This window comes from Phalacrocorax carbo, chromosome 4, assembly GCF_963921805.1.
Source record: "Phalacrocorax carbo chromosome 4, bPhaCar2.1, whole genome shotgun sequence".
Lineage (NCBI taxonomy): Eukaryota > Metazoa > Chordata > Aves > Suliformes > Phalacrocoracidae > Phalacrocorax > Phalacrocorax carbo.
Window position 1 is genome coordinate 31,980,244 of NC_087516.1, and position 22,363 is coordinate 32,002,606.

At 36.7% G+C, this 22,363-nt stretch overlaps 1 protein-coding gene and 1 long non-coding RNA gene across 4 annotated transcripts in view; one reads left to right on the forward strand and one right to left on the reverse strand.

Moving 5' to 3' along the window:
* Window positions 1-22,363, reverse strand: part of DLC1 (DLC1 Rho GTPase activating protein) — a 241,733-nt gene that overhangs the window by 141,822 nt on the left and 77,548 nt on the right. The window contains exon 1 of one of the 2 annotated variants that reach the window (XM_064449497.1): window positions 3,675-3,882. The exons of the other annotated variant lie outside the window; for it this stretch is intronic. The gene's annotated coding sequence lies outside the window, so the exon portion shown is untranslated. Of the gene's footprint in view, window positions 1-3,674; window positions 3,883-22,363 lie in introns of those variants that run through there. 2 annotated transcript variants of the gene reach the window in all.
* On the forward strand, window positions 1,627-20,700 carry LOC135313056 (uncharacterized). Of its 2 annotated transcripts, XR_010372629.1 has the most exons (6): window positions 1,627-1,787; window positions 2,171-2,290; window positions 8,896-8,998; window positions 9,673-9,864; window positions 16,125-16,216; window positions 20,527-20,700. It is a non-coding gene; the product is annotated as an uncharacterized LOC135313056 (long non-coding RNA). The 2 variants fall into 2 exon arrangements; XR_010372628.1 differs by lacking the exons at window positions 16,125-16,216; window positions 20,527-20,700 and having other exon boundaries at window positions 9,673-15,741.

Here is a 22,363-nt window from a genome sequence, read left to right on the forward strand (position 1 = left end):
TAAATTCTGAGTCCATTATAGCAGTTATGAAGATGTTTTCCTAAAATAATATATATAAACAGCAAGTCTTACTCATTAATTCTTTACAATTTAAGGAGAACTCACATATATCTATCTCATATTTTTAGTCAAAGGTTTAGATTTGCTTAATTTACAGAACTGTAAATCTTTCTATGCTATTGAAATAGATAGTAAATGTTAAGTCCCTGATTGAAAAAACAAACCAAACAAGAAACACCACAAAAACCTACCCTCTTTATCCACAAAGTACAAAGACATTCTGGATGATCCTTTCAAATATGTCTGTTTTCTAAACAGTGTAATTCTGCTGAATCAAAATGTAAAATGAGCTAAAAATTCTGCCAGAATGTTCTATTGCTGCTTAAAAGCCAAGAAAAAGAATCCTAAAAGAACATACTATTTCTTGAAAATTTAAAATAAACCAAACCATGAGTGAATCTTGTTCAACCAGATCTTAGACAGTCTGACTATTGGTTTAGTTCTTTGTTAATACAGCTACACATACTGCTTACACGCTGCCCAGTGGGAAAACATGATTGTTACTTATGAGAAATGCTCTCATCTCCAGTACAGTCTTGAATTCACCGGAGACTTTCTTCCAACGAGTTCCATATGTTCCAAATGAATTGCATTCCCAGGAAGTGATTTAACATTTCTGGCAATGGAGCAATTAAACTGGATTTTCCTGCTTGACCAGATGGGTTCACTGTAACTTCACATTATTTCTCACTCTCCTCACAGAGCTAAAAAAATCAGACCAACAACTTCCACATGATCATGTCACATGTGTTTTTAAAAAAAGCAGACACACACCCTTCTTACACCCCTTCACAGGTTTCAACAAACAGCCCCTAAAGCCAGGCTCCTCTCTATATTTTTTATTAGTATGTACTCTTAGGAGCATCAAGAAAGAAAAGAAGAAAGAAAAAAAAAGAGTAAATCGCTATCAGACCATTGCTGAAATACACTCAGGATCTCGTTTTAAATTAGAGAATGTGATTTTAACCTATGAAAATCTTACTTGAAGTGTCATATTGAAAATTTTTGTATGCATCCTTGCTGTATTAAAACTGGTTCCCTGTATATATATTATGTCTCCAAATATGACTGTAAAGTGCATGTAAACAATGATATTGGACATTTTCCTTTAAAGCTGAAGTTGCCTTGCACAAAGAGAAATGATTACCAGTAATATTGGGATAAATAACCACTTCCTTTGGATTTCATTAAAAGTTAGGTGGAAAAGCTGTCTTCCAGCGAGAAAGAAAATGGTGGAAAAGACTGGTAAATCAAAACTTAAAATAAAATTCTTGTACAAAGGAAAAGTTTTGTTTGACCAAAGTCCAAATATCAATTTTTTTCTGAGCTTTTAAGAATATTTTAACAGGAAATAGAAGTAAATGTGTAAAAAAAGCCCATAATTTCAAACAGCAACCATTCATTTTGGCCATGTGCAGTTCTTTGCTATGAAAAGAGGAAAAAAAGAATCCCTCCACACTCCCCAAATTAGCTTCCTTCCATTACAGAGTCAAAATTAACATATTTAATCTCTGATCTGGGCTAAAAAATTAGTACTCTATCTTTCCAGATTAGAAGTGGTATAGTTAGTCAATGTGTCCAGGTGGTGAAAGGGGAAGGCATTATCTGCAAATCAGACAGGGTGCGTTTGGGAGCAGTGGTGACAGTATGCTGAGCTGCAAGACTGCCATTGCAAAAAGCTGAGGCACATGCAGTCTGACCTCAACACAGCTGGCTCTCCCTTAATGGTAATGCAAATAATTTTTTTTTTTTTAAAACTGATTCCAAACCTGCAAAGCCATTACGAATAAAATTAAACTAGCTATCTTTTTGTTTCCTTGCACTCACAGAACATGAACAGCAATATCATGACTGACTTGTCTGCAAAGCATGACAATAAATGGCAAAGTTTCGTATAATCCAGCAAAGTTACTGTAGAGGAGCACGTAACATACAATTTCTGAAATAAGGATCTAGTGACATCTATTTATTTTTGTAGTGCTTGATAGACTCACTCCGATGGGTTTATATTTCAATTTTGCAAACCAGTTATAGCATTTTTGTGTTACAGCCATTAAATCCCCTTTTTTTGGGGGTGGTTTGTTTTTTTTTTTTTTTTTTTTAATTACAGAAGATAAAGTGCATTTGGCATTATGTGAATCACATTTTCAATGCTGCTATCTGACCATGATGGACACTCTACAAAGCCCTTCCATCACAGAAGTCTGTTAGCTATCCAGCCTTTTTTCAGGTATGTATTTGAATAGACATATGCTGGGATATTTCCTTGCTAATGGTCTGATACATCTTGATTTGCAAGCATTTCTCCACAATTTTGCCTGTGGAGTTAATATCTTCTACTGTCCAGCATGAAAACAAAACTCAAGGGCAAACATTAGTGTACTGGGATTTGGCTACAAAGGTAAAATCCAGCCTTCATAGTGTTTGTGAACAGGTAACTGTTGGTGAGCTCAAGCTGTTATAAATTCCTCCATCCTATTTGTGGAAATGTTTTTATGGTAATCACCTTTTATTGCTGCCATTAAAAATCATGTTCTAAATTCTCACCTTAGCAGATGCTTCTTTTATGCAAAACAGTTTTAGTAAGAATTGTGTTTTTCATGGAAATTATTTGCTTTGAGACCAAATCCATATTGTTATTCTAAAAAACTGGAAGCTTTACATCACATTAGAAGCAAAAAACAGGCCAGCCTCCAAAGCTTGCAAACATAAAAATGAATGTTATATTTAGTTTTTAAGTAGGATCATTGACTTTAAGACCAGAAAAGACTATGTAGATCAAAAGATATCTCTGTCATCTTCTTTCTACACAAATGATCAAAACACACAAAAATCTAAAATCTTCTAAAGAAGGGTGATCTACTGAGCTTCTGATGAGAAAGGAGGTAATATCAACACAATATACAATTACCAAGGAAGGACTAATGAACCGAATGACAGAGAACTCTCAATTCCACTAAACAGGGGCAACCTTGTACCTGAAAACTGAGGTCAACAATGCTCAGACAGAAAAACAACTTTTAAGCATTACATAATTTCTCAAACAGTGTACGTTCTGTATCATCTGGAGTTCTTAACTAGACATTTTATTTTATTTAGAAGGTATGCTCTAGTTTTCTTAATTTGGATAAGTAGTAGTTAAATTTAACTGGGTTATTTTACAGAAGAAAAACATCCACGATCATTCAGATGGTTTGAAATTAGGGAAATACTGCAGTTTGTAACTGGGAATTTCCTCAGTTATATCCCCATTACAACAAAATAATAAATTCATCTCTTTACCAGAAAATTCTGACTTTTTAAAACCAAAGCCTGTAGTGTAAATGAATCAGACTAAGAGAACAGACATATAGAAAACCCCTTTTTGAAAAACTAATTAATTTAAAGCACAGTAATCTTTTGGTATTAGCATTGAACACAAATCATAGCAATAATGTAGGAGAAATCCCAAGAATGAATCATTCATCATTCAGAATTACTTACAAAACATTATTTTATTAAACTTGTAAGTTTTTAAAGTAAAATTTCAGTTCTCTGCAATTTTTACAATTTTGATTTTTTTTTTTCAACATAAAGAAAGAGAAAAAACAAAACCATCACCTTTTAGGACATACCAGCTTTAGAAGGGTAATTTAGCAAGGTCTTTCTTCTTTGTGGTCTTTCATTTTACTAAAGATTGCAACTACTAGAAGTAGAGCCGAAGGCAATTAAAATCCGTCCAACAATAAAGCTGCATCAATTAACTCAAATTTAAAAAGGAATTAATGTCACATTCAGAGGTCTCTGACTAAATGTATGAGACCACTAGGAGTTTAGTTCTAGTGGAAGTACAAAGCTGTGTGCTTGCCTGCATATGTTCTCCTCCAGTCAGTTGCTTGCCTCTCTCCAACTACTTTGTTTTCTGACTGGATATTTCTGTTTGCTTGAGCCTCTTTATGCCACTGAGGTCATGCAGAGAGACCCTTCTAGTTAGTGCTGGATGGTTGGCAGTTCTCCTTCCACGAGGCACTTGCCAAGAGCCTGCACTTCGGGTGGTCTGGTAACTTCCTGCATCTTTGTCATTCAGCTGGCATAGTGTGACTCTTGCTGGATTGGAAGTGCAAAACAAAGATGCGGGATAACTTTCTTGTTCTCTGTTTGGTGTTATTATAGACTTTCCATAGATCAGGGTAAGCTCTCAATGCTCTGAAATCTGTCAGGACCACATAACAGCTGGTTTATATGACAGATAAGACAACAGCCTGTCTGCGGCTTGTCCAGACAATTAAGTAGAATTTGGCCATAATATAGAATTAAGTTCCTTTCTCTTTAGGGATGCTAAAGTCTTCAGAGCAGCAGCTGCAAGCTCCTAAATACCCTGAGAGTTACCATCATGCATTTTGTGAAACATAAATATGATTTTTTTTTTTAATTAGCAATTGTTAGACCTTAGCTTATTTGCATATCAGGACTTAACTTGGAATAAAAACAGAAGTGTAAAATAAACTTGGTTTGGATACCTCCCAGCAGTTCCTCGGATAAGGAACTGTATTTCCACTTGAACTGTTCTTTAATTACTGCAGTGGACATACAGTACTTGAAAAAGAGGTCAATTGAATTTTAGTTTAATGTTAAGGAACATTTATATAGCTTTTGGTAATACAAAACCTGTGTTTCCTCCAGTTCCACCAAACATATGTATCTTTTCCCTAAAGAAGACACAGCTTTAATGTTAACACCAAAGCTGAGATGTGACACAGTACCTCTAGAACTGGAGCAGCCCCAAGAGTGCTCATGCTTTTCATCAATCACCAGAGGTTCTATTAGGGTTCATTTACACATAGAGAGCTTTTTCCCAAGCTCAGAAGTAATTTGTTTAGCTAATGTTTATCTTATAAAACCTTTTACAATAACAAACACATCAATAAACCCTGAAACATTGGCAAAGCTGAACTACTTGGGAACCAGAGGGCACCTAGCTCTATAAGGCAGCAGTAAAAGATAATTAAAGTCTCATGTTTCCCATTTGTTTCAACATCATGTAATGTCTACAAATGTGATTTTTCCTTAAAGCCCTTAAATCTGGGGAATGCTTCTACATGGTTGACAGGAATCCCAGGTGATTTCAGTCTTTTAAAATCTTTTTATATATAAAACTTACAACCTTAGAGTAAGTCCATGTTTCACGTAAATAAAAAATTCCTTCAGTCATGTGATTATAGAAAGTAAAATTTGTTACATGATGACTCTAAGTTACCAAATAACTTTGAGCACTTACTTGCAGAGTAAAGGTGAGATTAAAACCAACAAAATCATACCACTCTTGTCTTTCTCTAGCCATGTCAAAGAAAACAAAGGAGCCCTTTGCTCTTCATCCCAGGAAAAGCAAGTCACTCTTACTAATTTTGAAGGGTGCAGAAATGAAGATCAGGAAGTCCATCTCATTGCTGCAAGTGCCAGAGTCTATCATAATGTGGAAGCTGCATGTTCATGAGGTAATTGACAAAAGGTTTGCAATGCAAATCATCAGATATGTAAATGAGCAATCTGATTCTAATGATCTTTCTCTGTGAGGTTAGCCCAAATCCAATGGTTGACCGCTATCTACATTTTTGAATTCCACTAATGTTAATCTCCTGGATTCAGATCTCAAGAGGTTAGCAGCAATAAAATTATATTTTAATAAGATTTGAGATTCTTGAATGTTATATCTGAAGGACTGGTATTTATGCTGGTCGAGGAAGACCTCACTATGTTCAGCTTTATGTTCTGAACAAGCAAATCAGGTGTAGAGCATTGCAGCAACTTAGTGACACCTACTGGGAGGGCAGCAGCTATTGACAGCTACTTACACTCTCATCCTGTGAGGTTGCTCTCTTCGAACCCCAGCTGGCTACCCTTCCCATTGTTAGCAGCAGCAGGCTGCTACAACTGTTTAGAGTTGTCTTTCTCAAAATATAAAAGCAAACCCCAAGAAACTAATTTTGAAAACATAATATGTGTGTTTTGGCTGAAATCTTTATACTCACAGTCTTGTGAATTCAGTCACTGTGATATTACATCTGTTGGATCAGGTGAGAAAGGATCAAAAGCGTATCCCCAGGGATGCTTTTGATCTTGATCTTTGTCCAAGCATAAAAGAATAAATGACTACAAAAGCTATATCTCTTCTATTATCATGAAACCCTTACTTTCTGCAGAGCATTGTAGGTCTTTGCTCAGGAAGCTGAAAAGTCACATAATAGTGATGCTAATCATGAGACGATGGAGAGAAGAGGGAGTTAGCATGCCTAATAGAATCAGCGGTAGGTTTGGAAGAGTCAGTGGAGCTTTTTATTGTTGAAAAAAGTGCATCTAACTTTGGAAGGTAGCGGGGGTGATCATAGGGGAGTAAGCGCCAAATTTCAGTAAGTTATCACCAAGGTAGCTAGATGTGATAATTACCATATTTATTATTGGTTTACTAAAATATAAAGTAAAATGGATTAATATAAATCACCCTATTTGCTTTCACAAGGAGAAGACAAATGGCATGGAGCATAAGCTGTTTGCTTATTTGACCATATTCTTGGACTCTCAGTTTGTTCATGCTCCAACATATGCATGTAGTGAGTGTGAGCTTAGAAATCACCAATCGCCACTACTGTGGCCTTATGAAATCAGTCTTTCTCTAGATAATCCAAGAGAAAGAGAGCTGAAATGAAATGAGTGCCCTCTGCATAGGTAGTGTGCTAACCTTTAAGCACTTGTCAAGGTTGTGGGTGACAAAGGCAATAAAACTAAAAGATGTCTTTTGGGTGAAAAAGTAAGAAAACTTGTTTTTCAGATCATTCAAGAACTTCTGATTTTTTAAGATAATTGAAAAAAAAAGTAGGAAAGAGATTGCTTATATGAAAACAACTATTTTTTTTTCCAAAAGACAGAAAAAAGAAACAGAAATATGTAACAAGTAAAAAAAAATACATTTCTTTGTCACTGGGAAAAGAAACAGGAGCTTTATCTCCTAAAAGGGTCTAAGGAAATGATGCAAAGTAGGTTTTTAAATCCAAATATAACAATGAAAGGTCTAAAAAATACCCCAAGCCCTTGAAAAACCTCTTCAGAAAACAAAACATTCATCTGCACAGCTGTTTTGTGCTAAAATGCTTGTAACCAAATCCCCACTTTTTGTTTGAGAAAAAAAAAACCCAACTATAATAATTTCTGCTTTAATATCTATACTCTGGTCAAAGTGAGTATCAAATTTGCTTTGCTCCTGCAATCAAAAGCTTGGTTCCTCTGGTACAGTTAATAAACCAGAGAAATATATATTTCCTCTGCCATACAGTGTCCTCAGCTGGAAGTATTACCAGTAAGAACACTACTCCAGGTCTGTGATATGACCAATTCCTATTACATTTCTTTAGGGTCTTGCAACACCTTGCTTAACTCAGCAATGCATGTGCTAACATTTCATAGTACATGGACAGAATCCGGCACAGACACCACACATGCTACACGTCTTCGATCTCTGTGCAGCAATCCCATTTTATTTCCAGACACTATCTGTCAGGTTAGGGTTTTTAATGTCATACAAATCCAGAAAAAAACAGAAGCATCCAATCATCTGGGAAGCTTTGTTCATGCTGCCAACATATTTTAAAAGCCCGGGAGGTAGGATGGGTGTTTTGCAATTGGCTGCACGGGACTCTGGGTTCCGTTCACCACCTTAAAGGCTCAGCCATAAATGCTGCAGATTAAAGTTAGGATGAACTTACTGCATGGTGAAGATGACAGGCTAGTTCTTACTTTTCTTGGAGCAAGGCCACTGGGGATAGTCATGGCCTGATATTAGAGCAGGAACACTAGTTACACAATCTTCGTGCCAGTTACAATTATTACAAACACTTCATTTTTCCCATATTTAAAATGTAAATAATAATAATGCTTTACCATTAAATGGGACATTGGGGGCTTTCAAGTGCCTAGAAAAAAAATTCTGCAAAGTATTCTGATTGTTCTGTGATAGACTTTTCTATGCATTATGTCTAAAAATATTCTATATTACAAGATTAATGATTAATGAATCAATTAATATTAACTTTTGAATATATACACAATTTTTGCCTAACATTGCTGCTTTTTTTTACTGTAAATCATCTAGCATGCTATGTATTTCTGTAGTTTGCATTCTGATATCAAAATATTTTCCAGTAAGTAGTTCCATATTTTAGTCCATTTGTTTCTATCATTTTGAATGTTAGAATTAAGGTGGCTCCTTACATCATAAAAATAACGCTGCATGTTTTATCTTAATTAACAGGTGTAATAGTTTTCTATTCAAACAATAGCTAACAATAACTGGTGAAGGATATACTCTGTCTGAAAAACCTTTATTTTATAAACTCCTTTTATGAGACGCTTAAAAGCTGGAGATATTCAATACTGCCATTCATTTATCTAACATAAGTTCCAAACATTATTATATTCCATAGATGATATATTTGTAATTAGTGGAAAAAAGAAATCGTTACTGATACAGAGCACGATTCTGCTAAAGTCAGTAGGAACTCTGCCAATTACTTCACTAAGTGAAGGCTCAAGTGGATGCTGCCTGACTCATAATCTTCCTGTCTATGCTGTGGCCATTTTCTTGTTAAAGACGCAATTCTGTGTGCACATATATGGATATGTAACAGATAACAAAATCTACTATTAAAAGCCAGGATTTATATCAAACCTTTTATTAATTGCTACCTATACTTTGAAGACAGCCCTTTTAAGATCCTTCCTTTTCTAGAAATTCTAAAATTATTCTTCTTTCAGGATAACTTTATTTATTTATTTTGTTCTGAATTTTATTTTTGGTTTCTGCAGGCACTAACCAAAGAAGTATCTCATCGACGTCTGTGTTCCCACGCTATTCCCATGAAAAGCTCACTCAGGCTTGCAGACAGATGCACTGCAGATCCTGAGAGCAGTAAGTGGGTCTAATTCTGTGAAGTGCTGGGCATTTTCTGTATTTCCCCAGGATCAAGCCCTAATAGTACCGTTTCTTTCTGAATTGTTCCAACTTTCCCAAACTTTGTGTGGCATGTTACAAAAATGTAGTTCACAGTTTCTAAACTTTCAAAACTTTCCAGAGGGAAACAGCACACAAGAGTCCAAGTATACTCTTGGCTTTCATACCAATACCAGTCCCCTGAGGAGAGTTTGAATTATTCCATGTTTTAGTTAAGAGGGACTATTACAAGTATGAAACATTTTCTGAAAAAACACTTTTGACTGAATCTTATGTTCTCACTCAACTCTCCTAGAACCAATATTTCACAAGCATTTTAAAATATTCCTGACCATTAGTGATGGTGCAAAGAACTCTAGAAAGCCATAAATCCCATTTCACCACATGAAAAAAGCAGGTGTTTTCTTGAAAGCCGAAAGTCTGCAGACTAGCAGAGAAGACTTCTGACAAAATAACTGTATTTCATATGAGAAAAATTTTGTGAAAAGAATTATATAAGTAGGATAAATATAAAACTTTAAATCTACCCACATTAGTCCCTAGTTTTATATGTAAATTTAAATTACCGAGTTGCCACAGGAAGTGTAGATGTTTTCTTTTTTTAAAAGGATTTCTTTCTTGTGTCTTGGCAGCAAAGTAAGCAGAAATGGCTTAGTGAAAATAAAATACCCAACGAACAAACAAAACAACACTGTACCAATCCTTCTACCAGTGTCTGTTTTTCATTGGAAAGAATAGAGGAATGCATTATCCTTGACCACCCATGTACTTTAGACCTTCCAAACTCAACGTCTGCATGCTGAACTCGATGAGGAAGGAATAGTGTGCGTATGAAGCAAGTTGCAAAAACTTGTTATGTCTCTCAAAAGAGAAATGTAGAATGAAAGTTCTATTCTGTATTCGCCTGTGTTTTGATTTCAGAATAAATGTGGTGATAGCAGTGGAGGATACTCATCACCTTGCAGCTGCTGAAAGAAAAAACCTCTAGTATTTAGTACCAGAGAGAGTGAGAGAAAGAAATAAGCCAACCTACAGATAAATCAGATCAAGACTTTTCAGTCTGCCTTTTTATGCTTATTTGGCCATTATTTTGCCTTCTAGGCTAGTCAAAATCTCGACCATTCTAATTCACTTTTCATAGGCAAATGCTGCTCCCTGACACCTGGACTTAGCATGATTGAGAAACAGAGGAACAGCCAGAAGTGAGGACCCGACAGGCTAGGGACTATTTAGAGAAGCTGGATGTATTCCAACATGTGAGGCTAAATGAAGTCTACCCAAGCTTGCTGAAAGAGATGGCTGATGTAATTGCAGGGCCAACTAACGTCTGTGAAAAATTGTGACAACTGTGGGGTACACCTAATGCCTGGAGAAAGATACCTGTCTTCAAAAGAGGCAATGATCTTGAAGCTTGTCAGGTCACTTCAGTTCAGGGAAAGATCATGGCGGACACCTTGGAATCCATTTCCAAAGACATGAGTGACAGGAAGGCAATCAGGAGCGATCAATATCAATTTACTAAGAGCAAATCATCCTTGACCAACCTGACTTGCCTTCCAAGATGTAATCACTGCCTACATGGACAAGAGAACAGTGAATATGATATACCTTAACTTTAGTAAGATTTTATACACTGTGTCCCAAAGAAGTCTCATTTGGAAGCTGACAAAGTATGAGCTGGAAGAGCAGACAGTGAGATAGGTTGAAAACTGGCTGGGCTGACATAATTAAAAACTGTCAAACCATTAAAACTGACATCTTCATCTATGGTATCTGGTTCAAAACCAGCTTATCTCTTAGAGATTTTAGAATGAGGACAGAACTAATTTGTTCTGATGCCTAATGGCATCTGGATGCATCTTTTAGATACAGGACAAAATGGTTGAGACCATAATGCCAAACATTGCTGAACACAGAAGAGCAGCTCCACGCTAAGTCCGAGGAAAAGATGAAATTCTGTGAAAACTAGAATCAGTGGGATATCAGGGAGTCCCCAAAATAACAAAGGATTGGGATGCTGACACACAGGGAACTTGTGGAAGCTGAAATAGCTGCTACAATGATTACTGAGCTTGTTTTATGGAACTACAAAGTATAAGAATTTCTTGTGAAGACATTGAAGAAAAGCATAAGTTTAAACTTGAAATCCAAGCAGGAAAAAGATGTTGGCTTAAAGCATAACCTCACAGATACTTCAGATGCATGGCAGATTGTCTTGATTGTTTCCATGGACATCAAGAAAACATATAATGGCAGCAGAAGGAAATGGTGTTGCCGTAAGAACAAGAAATTTTCATGGGTTTCCAAGTGGTCTGAGTAAACTCCATCTGTGCTTGTGAGAATGTGATAGCATTTACAAGTGTACCTGCTCTACTCAGCACTTGTCAGGCCACACCCGGAGTACTGTGTCCAGTTCTGGTCCCTGCTATACAAAAAGGATGTGGACAAGCTGGAAGGGGTCCAGAGAAGGGCCACCAAGATGATCAAAGGACTGGGAAGCCTGCCATACGAGGGTAGGCTGGGAGAACTGGGTTTGTTCAGCCTTGAGAAAAGGACGCTCAGAGGGGATCTCATCCCCATGTACCAGTACTTGAGGGGTAGCTACAAAGAAGACGGAGACTCCCTTTTTACAGCAAGTCACATGGAGAGGACAAGGGGGAATGGACACAAGTTGCTCTTGGGGAGATTCTGACTGGGCACGAGAGGGAAATTTTTCACAGTGAGGACAGTCACCATTGGAATAATCTCCCCAGGGAAGGGGTTGCCTCGGCCACATTGGACACCTTTAAGAGTCGTCTGGACAGGGTGCTGGGCCACCTTGTCCAGACTGCGCTTTTCCCAGAAAGGTTGGACTAGATGATCCCTGAAGTCCCTTCCAGCCTGGGATTCTGTGGTTCTGTGATAGCTTCAAAGCTACATTTGAACAGGACTAAATAATGCAAACTTTCAGCTTAATAAACACCATATATATGTATATATATAATATATAATATATTTTGGCACTGGCTTTACTGATTGGTACATGTCTTATGAAACCTGAATATTCCTAACTGACTCACAGCAACCCAGTGCAGTCCTGAAATACTGGCACTAGACACAACCATTTATCTAGGTGTAGAGAAAAACAAAACTTGTTTGTGTATACATAGGAACAAGCCTGGCATATGAAAAAAACCACTGCAGCAAGTTTCCTGATTTTTTTTTTCTCCTATGCTGAAAATTCCACAAATAAGTTGTTAGGAAGGTGAGGCTAAGGAAAATATGTAGCAAGAGATTACTTTAGTACTTCATTATGATAAAGTGCACTTGCAGATAGCCTCTATTTTCAAGAACTCTGTTCTCTGATATGAAACTGTATAAAAGCTGGTGCAGCTATGGATTTCTGGCTGCCATTGAAAAGCTCAAAGTTCTGATAGCAGTTAAATTCTGTTAAGACCATCGCTAATACAAAGTACTGAAAATTATTACTCGCTGTTATTCCTATTTCTTTTGCAAGTTGTTTAACATACTTAAGTATTCTAGGAGCTAAAGAATTTAATAATGTAGTTATCTCTTCTCCTAGGTTTTCTTTTTTTTGGTCTTGCCCTTTATTTTTTTTAATAAGACAGCTCAAAATTGCCATCTGAGTATTTTCAGTTTTTATGTCCCTGGATCCAATATCACAGAAATTGCCTAGTCTGATCTCTGTGTCTTATAGGCAATTATATATCATCCAGTTCAAATAAGTAAACTTCAGGACACTAAAATGTTCAAGAGATATTCAGGCTATAGGTCATAAGTATTCAGCAGTAAATTAATTTAGTAAAATAAATAATAGAAAAAGGCATATTTTGTTTAGGACATTAGGATGAAGGGGAAAAAAAATTAATATTTCTGTCAGCTGTGTCCTCTTGAAGATTGATTTAGTACTGAAAGCCCATGCTAAACAGGAGAGAAGAGTCTCCATAGCATCACTGGTCCTCTCTGCTCTATATCCTATCTCCATTTGTGATGAATACTTCAGAGGAAAACATAGCTGATCCTTTTTCCTCTGAATATCCCTGACCAGCCAGGAATAATCATCCTGTTCTGATGCCTAGAGGTGATGAAATCAAGTGTGAAGTTTTATTTTAGTTCTTATTTTGCTGAAAAACTAAAGCAAGAATGTTGCAGGCAGACTGATTCAGGACAAATGTTGATCTTCCCATAATCTAGGAAAAGAATGATTGTGCATGGGAACTATTGGAACAAGAGAGACCTCATCAACCATGATACACCTTTCCAAAGACAAGCAGGAAGGATGGATCCAACCGTGTTACATAGGCATTAACCTAATTTGTTTTAAAGACTTCAAATAGTTCCAATCTACGACTTTTCTAATAAGCTGTATCAACAGTTGACTACCCTTTTGCTATGAAAGTGAATGTTATTGCAAGGTTGAACTTTAATTGCATTCTGTAGCAAATGAATCTTCTCACACGTTTGCTGGCAAGACTTAAAAGCCGTCCACTCTTGGATATCTTTTCCACATTCCTACATACAGTTATCAAACCACTCATTATCCTTTGGGCTGATTCCTCAGTGCTTGCCAGGAACTGAAGATATGAAATGCTATAAAAGTATTCACTTCTCCTGGAGTGACAAAATTAACCCCAATTCCATGTGTGAGTATTTATTTGAATTACCTGTGGATAAATGGACTTTCCGAGGAGTAATCACTGAGCATGATCTCATGTAAAACCCTGAATTCTGTTACAGCTCTACCACAGGAATTTTGGTGATTAAACTTAAGGGAAATCCATGGGAAGCCTTCCTCGACTTCGGCAAGCATTGAGTTGTGTCCTGGATCACTAAACACTATCTTTTTCCCTGATCTTTTCTGACCTCGAATGCTAGGGCAATTGATGTTGCTTTGATCAATTCGATCTCACCTTCATTAGATGCTTTACTCAGCCAGTCAGTTTTACAAACTGCTACTGAAATAGAATTTGAGAGACTTGATACCTGGGAACCAATGGAATGTACCCCTTTAAAAATAAGGGCTATGTCATGTCCATGTCATATTGTACCTTATGGGTGAAGGAGGTGGAACTGTTGAGCTGCCTCATGCTCGGAAAGTCTTCTGTCACATAGCTCTAAATTCCAACAATAAGACAAAGCCCATGTCCTGATGCCAGCTATAGTAGTCAGAAAACAACTATCCTCCACTCCTTCCTGAATAATAAGAGTAGATCAGAAGGGATAAGGATTTTGATTTATCCTGCAGTGTTTAGTTAGAGGAGTCATGTAAAAAAGAATCCTGACCCTCTGTTTAAAATGTCTTCTAACATGATACAGCCTATGATAACCAAATCATTTGTTATTCAACTCGCTACTGTAATGCTTAAAAATAGTTTTCTTAAAGTAACTTAAGAACTTATTACATGTAATTTCTTAATCTGTTAGACAGACTTTGTGATGAATAAGTTACTTACTACTTATAAATAAAATTACCCAAATCTTTAAAAATTACTTTATTCCAGAATAAAATAGGCAGTACAGCAGGAACATGAGAATGAAATGCTCTGTTAGTCTCTCTCATTTGGATTAATTCATCCTGCAAGTGAAGAACACAGCTTTTTAACACAGTGGGGTCAGTACAGTTTTAATGAACAGCTGACTGGTCCAAGACTCGCAAAATCACAGACGGACCTGGTATAATTTTCCTCATACACTGCCTTTTAATGGAAGGACAACTGCACTGTTTGGGAAAATACTTGCTCAGCTGGGTGAGAGTCAGTTCCAGAGTATCCACAGTCTGACATTCAGAGCAGTTCTGTTTGATGCAGTAGCAGAAACAGAAATGTTTCATAAACACCAGAGTTCCCACTGCTGAACTCTACAGATGCCTGCAGTGATGCTTACAACGAAGGCAATTTCATACATGCACATACGCAGCCCATGAGGCAAAAACATAGTAACAGCATAATTACTGGTTTGAGCAGCTGAGCTACTAGAACTTCAGTGAAAACAATAAGGAGAGATTTAATAGCTCGTACTGCTTCTGTGGGAACTTCGGATGACCACACAGAAATCAACGAAAATTAGGAAAGAATTTCCCATGCCTTTTATGGAATAAGTTGCATACTCCACATGGATGCACACAGGATGGTGATTTACTGGTTGGAAGAACTGAGTCCATTTCTCATTTTGGAAGGTGATACTGATGGTGGTTTTTGGGTAGAATTGGCTAACAATGCTGTCAGACCAGAAGACAGCAGGGAATGCAAAAACATGCCAGGTTTTTTCCAGTAAATCTTAAAGATGATCTGCTAGTAGATGACAATGATGTGTGGTTTTTGAAGGAGATATAAGTATAATTCATTCACACAGATTAATGATAAAAAGCCACTCTTTAAGAGCTAGAAGAGAGAAAAATCTTTAAAAAGAAAAATCAAACTAGACAAAAATACATGCAGGTTTTTTTTTTTTTAAATTATTCAGTCCATTTTGTATCCATAAAAATAGTCTTGTATTTAAACTTTCTACTTAAGTCTTCATTTACATTTTCCTACCATAGTTATGTATTGCTTGTATTTCTAGAATGACACTTTTACTATGCAATTTCCATATTTCAAAATACAAATTAATAATTGTATTTGCTGTCTGAATTTGTTTTCATCTTCATTTTTAGCGATAGTCAAGACCCACCAATTTCAGATGGAAATTATCAGTCATCATATTTTACCTAACACAGTCCAAATCAGTATCTTCACGGCTATTGTTTCATTCTCTGCTTCTGATCTTTACTCTGACAGAGATTTTTACCCTGCTGATTTGTTTCTTTCTCCCAGATGCCCTCCTTCCTGGATGACAAACATACAAATAGATGCCTTGTCCACTGGCTTATTAATGTCTTTCTGTATTGGTATAGAGTGGATTTTCAATCCCAGTTTACCAAGTACAGTCATCAATGATTTCTCTGAACTATTATTTCCCGAAAGACTTATAAGCATCCCTTCCCATGTCAAACACTGTCCCTAGCCCATTGTTATTTGAAGAGAAGATAATGAGAAAATGTTTTACTCACTAATAATTCTGTAATTTTTTTTTGTCTGCCTCCTAGCATGAACTGTCTTACCTTGGTCTTAAGACTGAAAACTTCTTGAAGTAGGACTGTTACTGAAATTAAACGGCATACTTGCAGCAATTTAACAAGTAAGAATAATGGTGATATTAGTAGCCTGCTAGTATTTTTCTTTCATTCTCATCAAGATCAGACATGCTTACACTTTGCAAACCTATTTTTAAGTGGTGACAACATTATTTGTATTACTGAAGCACTCAAAAGCCACAGACTCGGACCACAATCTGATTGTGCAAGATCCTGTACAAACAGGGCAGAAGAATTACCCATACACCAGAAGGAATGCAACCAGTATAAAGCAAGAATCCTCATGCAGAATGATGTGGGAGAACAAGGAAAATGATCATTTGTGTCATATAAATAATGTTTTAAGTAGCCTGGGAACAAAGGGATCTTGACTGGTATAAATTTTTTTCAGATACCCCAGCAAAAGAGTACACTGCAGAAAGCATTAGGAGCAGTCAGTGAGATAGCTTTGCTGATGTATGTGGGGAGGGTCCTTATGAGGAAAAACATGAAGGAATCCAGTCTGTCATATTCCACCTTTACCTGCAATTGTGAATGTTATCCTATGAGTATTTTTTCTGAAGCATCTAGGATCTCATAATCCTAAACATATACAGAACATATTTTTTGATCTAGAATATTTTTCCTTTTAAAAGTACAGTAACACTTAAGGTTCTTCCAGAGGTATGTTTATTTCCTTTTTTTGATTTGCTAGAGGTGATATTAATGACCAGACTATTTTCTTCATAAACTGTTCCATCTTTTCATTTGTAGCAAAATATGAACTCTCATTATCCTTTCCTTTTCCCCCACTTCCAGTTTCCTCTCAAAGAGGATCATCCAGTTCTGAACATTCCCAAACACTCAGTTCCTGCAGCACACAGCTGCTCCAGAGGCCAATATGCCCTTATGCTTCCTCTCTCTTTTGCCTCTTTCAAATATGAAGAGGATTACAAAAAAACCACTGACAATTCTGGAATTTTTGAAGGCAGTGAAAGAATTTTCAAAACATTTTTATGTATTTCAAATGCTGGATGGACTATACTCAAACACCTCTTTATCATATAGAAATGAGACATTTCCTTAAGTTCCATCATAGCCATGAAGATGACTTTTATCGAAACCTGTGAGCCACGCAAACATATGGTAGAGCTCATAAAAATATGAATTACAGATTTTATTATACCATGAATGGCATAATTGTTAAATTAGTTATTAAACCTTAGTAGCTACTACTCTGTACATGTCACGGATTACAAGACTGAAGCATGTTTTTATCAGTGCATGCTTACATGCTGGATTTGTTGCAAGATTAGGGTCTGAAATGCCATTTATTTCCCTACAGCAATCTTTCATACTACTGCTTTACAGCAGTCTATCGTACTCTGCAATGTGGTCATCAAAGGTAATAGTAATAGTCAAAGGAGCCTTAACAGGAGAAGGGCGTCTCTTGGCAATGGTATCACTGTGACTTAACAAAAAATTATTTAAAACTTAAACTATCTAAGTATGTGCTTACACTAATATCAATTAATGCCAAAATGCAGTACTGAAAACATAAAACGTATGCTAACTGGAAGGGATCTTCTGCCTCTACTGTGATTACCTACACTATTTGCAAGACATTAAGGAAGTTCAGAATTAGAAAAAACATGCGTTACACAAGGACGGTAATCTGAAAGAGCACGTTGACAGGCAGACACCCGTGTTATGCTGCCTTGGAATTTGTGTATCCCAGCTTTCACTCTGCCCGGTAGCTCGGACAGCAGCAGCGGGAGATCTGATCAGACTCACGTTCTGCAGGGCCCCACAGCAGAACCACTGATGACCCCGAGTGATTAAGGGTCAACAAACTCCAGCCTGAAGCAACTGTTCTATGAACTTTGGCACATTCTGAGTCGGCTCCTGCTGGTTTGTTGCCTTTGGCCCTTATCTTGCAGTTTAGCAAGGATTGTGAAATTTTGAATAAAGTTACAAGACAGATCGGGTCTGTCTCAGTGACTCAAGGTCTTGCTCTTCAAATGTTCTCGATCTTCAGAATTCCTTTGGCAAATAATCTCATCTATCAGTTAAACATTTTCCAATAGGTGTGTCAAAGGACCCACAAAAAAAAAAAAAAGGGAAAAAAAGAAACTATTTCTATAAATAACTTGTGGGGCAGGGAAAACATTATCAATCAGAGATTCTCTATGGTAGCACCTTTTATGGAAAAACTACCTGCATTCTATGTGTGCACAAACTTCAGCCCATAATTGAGAAAACTCTGCTTTGAATCTAGTACTGTGTGGTTTTTTCAGATGGATGAAAGGAATAACTGCTTCAGAAAAGTGGAAATATCTTTGGAACATGAAAAGAAACAGAGGAAAATAAGAGGAGTTACCCGCTTTCAAAAGTACTTATAAGCCTAACCTCATTGACTCCCAGATGTCCAAGTTGCCTACAAAAGAGGACTTTAAATATAAAATCAATTAGACTTCTGGAAATTTTGCTGTGAATTTTTGTTTCAAGGCTAAACTTAGGCCTTTAGCAGAAATTATAAGTTCTTCCTCCTTAAAAGTACAAGGAAGAGAATGTATAACTCCTTTTTTCTTGGCAATGCTTTTTCTGCCATTGAGGTGGTCTCAGTGCTGTAATGGAATACTTAATGAATTAAAGTTTTTCAGCGATAGATAACCATAGGTAGATATGTAAATATAAAAGGGTGCAGAAGTCGTAAAATAAAATATTAATCTTGTCTATATTTCTTGGAAAGTAGCAACTTCAAATGAGAAAAGCTCTCAATATTCAAATATTTAATATGAGACCTGTGACATCTTTCAGCATACTTTAAGATGTAAACCTAGTCAGATTCAGCTAAATAGTCCTAGCGCTTCCCCCCGATCTTTGCAAGAACGTAGTTCCTACTTGTAGCGTGCATTTTAACATTCAATCTCCCTTCCCTCTCTCCCTGCGCTTTTCCTGAACGATCAGGACCAAGTAATAAAATAACCATAGGAAGAATTTCATTATTCTGCCTTAGCTTCCTTAGCTGGGGTAGTTCCTGGAGAATTTCTCATCCTAGCAAGGAGTTTTGGAAGAGCACTCAGGTTAAGGCTTTCAGTGTCTACAGCTGGATTACTGAATACGTTTGCAAGAGATTACCAAGACATTTTCAGAAGTAATTCAGAAGCACAAAACTCAGTGAAAACTGTTCCGCTACAGGGGTAACACAAATAGATAGAGCAACAGGGTTTTTCTTCCTGGAAATAATCTTAGTCCTGGAGGTATCACGAGTTGCAATTCACAACATTAAGTGGCAGGTAGGTCTCTTGTACTTGTTCAACTCAGCAGCTGTCTACTTCTGCCTTTAAACATTTAATTGTTTTTTTACAAAATCTGTCCAAGTAATTTTCAGAAATTATTTGTTAGTGGCTCTATTAAGAAAAAAATTTTGGACAAATACATGTCCTCCTGAAGTGCAGGATGGCTTCTAGGTACCTGGAGTCTCTGAAGTTTTAAAAATAAATCTTAAATCTATATCTTTTCTTAACGTAGAATTTACGTGCTCTGATTTTCCCTTCTTAAAATTTCTCTATTTCTGAGAGATTATCCACAGGATGTTCTAAACAATGTGAGAAACCTGTTAACGATTTTTCTCCTCTCCTAAGAATACAGAGGTATCAAAACACTCTGAAATCCCTAAACATGTCAAAATAGCACTGAGTGATGGCAACAGCAAAACTGAATCTTTCTTGAACTGCTTTTGTACTGGCAAAGCAGCAAAATAAGAATTAGAAAAATTACATGTGACTGCGTAGCAAAGCTCCACAACGAACCAACATAGTTCAGCTTTAAGAGTTTGGCTATATTACTCTCTATTATGTTTTTGTTGTCATCTTCCCTATGCCTGCCACCCCACTAATTCTCCAATGAGATAATTGCTGAACTTTTTGTTCATTCAACATATCAACCATAAGAGTTTATTGTGAAAATAAACTCATTGCTCCTGTTCAGCTGAAAGGTCTGTACTTAATTTCACTTTTTCTGGATAAACCTGCCAATTGCAGCAAATGCTGGATTTTAAATATCATTATCTTAAAGTTCCTTCAGGCTTTCAAGGGTTTATAACTTGGCCAATAATTTGAGGTGCTTTGAAACTCATCACATTTAAAGAAATGGCATATTTAATCTCACATTTATCTAATCTTGCATTTACTCGTCAATACTGGTAAGCTGGGCTATACTACTGCAATATAAAATATAATGGACTGTGAGTTATAGCTTTGTAAAAAGAGTGGTAGCATTCTGAAGGATCATGATTTACTGAGAGAATAATTTTTTCATGCACTCCTCTCACTTCTCTGAAATGAAATGCTACTTTATTTTCACATTGCAGTCTTCAGTCTCAGTAGCCTGCAATTCCTCAATGGCTGCCTCTCCTGTGGGGTTTTTGTTCACCTAGCAAACTGCTATGGAAGAACCCAAAACTTCAGAATGACCCTGGAAAACCAAAGGATCTCTCCACTTAGCATCTCAAGCAGTACCCTGTTTGCCTTTCTGTATTCTGCATGGCAATACATTAACTATTAATCTCTATGCAATGTGTGCATTATTTTTTAATATACATCAATTGTATTTCACTATTTTTTGGGTAGTAGAATACAGGGAATACCTCAAGTGCCATTACAGGTTGTTTGGATTTTACTTCTCTTTTGAAATAGGGATAGTACAAAAACACCATAAGGAGGGCTCGGTAAGAGAAGGTACATAGAACAAAATTTCAGAGCACAAGCTATGCGTTAGGGAATAAAACCAGTCAAACTAAAAACTCTGCTAATTTCTATGTTATAATACAGAAAGTTTCAAAGTATGGTAGCTAATCTGACGAAAATAAAAAGTGGCAACGTGCTGGAATGTACAGATTCTATTTATAGAAAGCCCAACAAACTAGAAGCCCATGCCATTCAGTTAGCAATTTACAACACCTTCATTGTATAGTGTAGTGCAGAAAGTGGAAGGCTGTTTCATTTCTGTATTTCCAGACGTGTGTCATTTCCAACCCCATATTTAATAGTGTGTAACTGCCTGAAGGGGGGAGATCAGAATGTGTGGCATGTCTCACTGAGAGGAATTTTGTGCATTAAAAAACCCCAAACCAAGCTCTTTCAACTATTATACAGAGAGCTAACCAGCTCCCTTGCTCCCACCCTGGCTTTGAAGACCAAAGAAAAAAAGAAAAAGCAAAGAAAAGAAAAGGAAGAAAAAAAGAGAGAGAAAACATAAAAAGACATAGCAGAGAGTGAGAGACAGAGAGGGCAAGAGATGGGGAGAAAGAGAGTGCAGGAGCAAAAGAATTCCTTACAAGAGAGGCATATGTAAAGGACAAGAAGAAACGGTTTTCCATGATGTCACTCACAGCATGTCTGTGTCTGGAAAAGTGCTTGCAAAGGCAGACATGGATTTCTTCCATTCCAGTAATGCAAACTATTCGTGCCATGTTTTCAAACCATGTTCCAGGAGTAAAGAATACCATGTATGAGGCATGAAAGAAAATAATCTAGATATTTATTCACTACAAACAAGCTGATTTGACTGAGCTGATAATTTAGGTCTTGTCATTTCCTCTTTACCTTTTAGAATCCAGTTTTTCCAATTTTCTCCTACTTTGCAATCTGTTCCACTCACCCCTTCTAGCTTTTTTCTTATTTCATCTCTCACCCCCTTCAAAGAAGCTGATGCAAAGTTTTTTCTTTCTTCTTCACATGCATGCTTCTACTTTCCTGTGCTCTCCATCTACTGGTAGAGAGAATAAATTGTTGTTGCTACTTTTCTGTCTCAAATTCTGTGTCTTTGTCCCCTTGTCCTGCACTCCCTTACTTTTCTTGGACTCAAGCCTGAAATTCTTTCTTAGATAAAACACAGGAAATTCTCACCGAAAAGCATATTTACATATTACATTGTTTCTTTCCCCTTTAATACAGCTTTTCTTTCTTGAGGTTTTGCATATTCCCTCTTCAGCTAAATGCACATTATTTCAGATATCATGAATACAAAAAAAAAAATCACTTAGCTGACAGTGCACTTAAAATAACCATGGCTGCAAGTGGAGACATGGATTCATGGAGGCTGAATTCAGTACTAACAAAAGTGACAGCATAAACAATTATTAGTGATGTACTTGTCCCCCAAAAGCACTGGTCCTCAGCACATGGCCTGGAAAACATCTAATACCT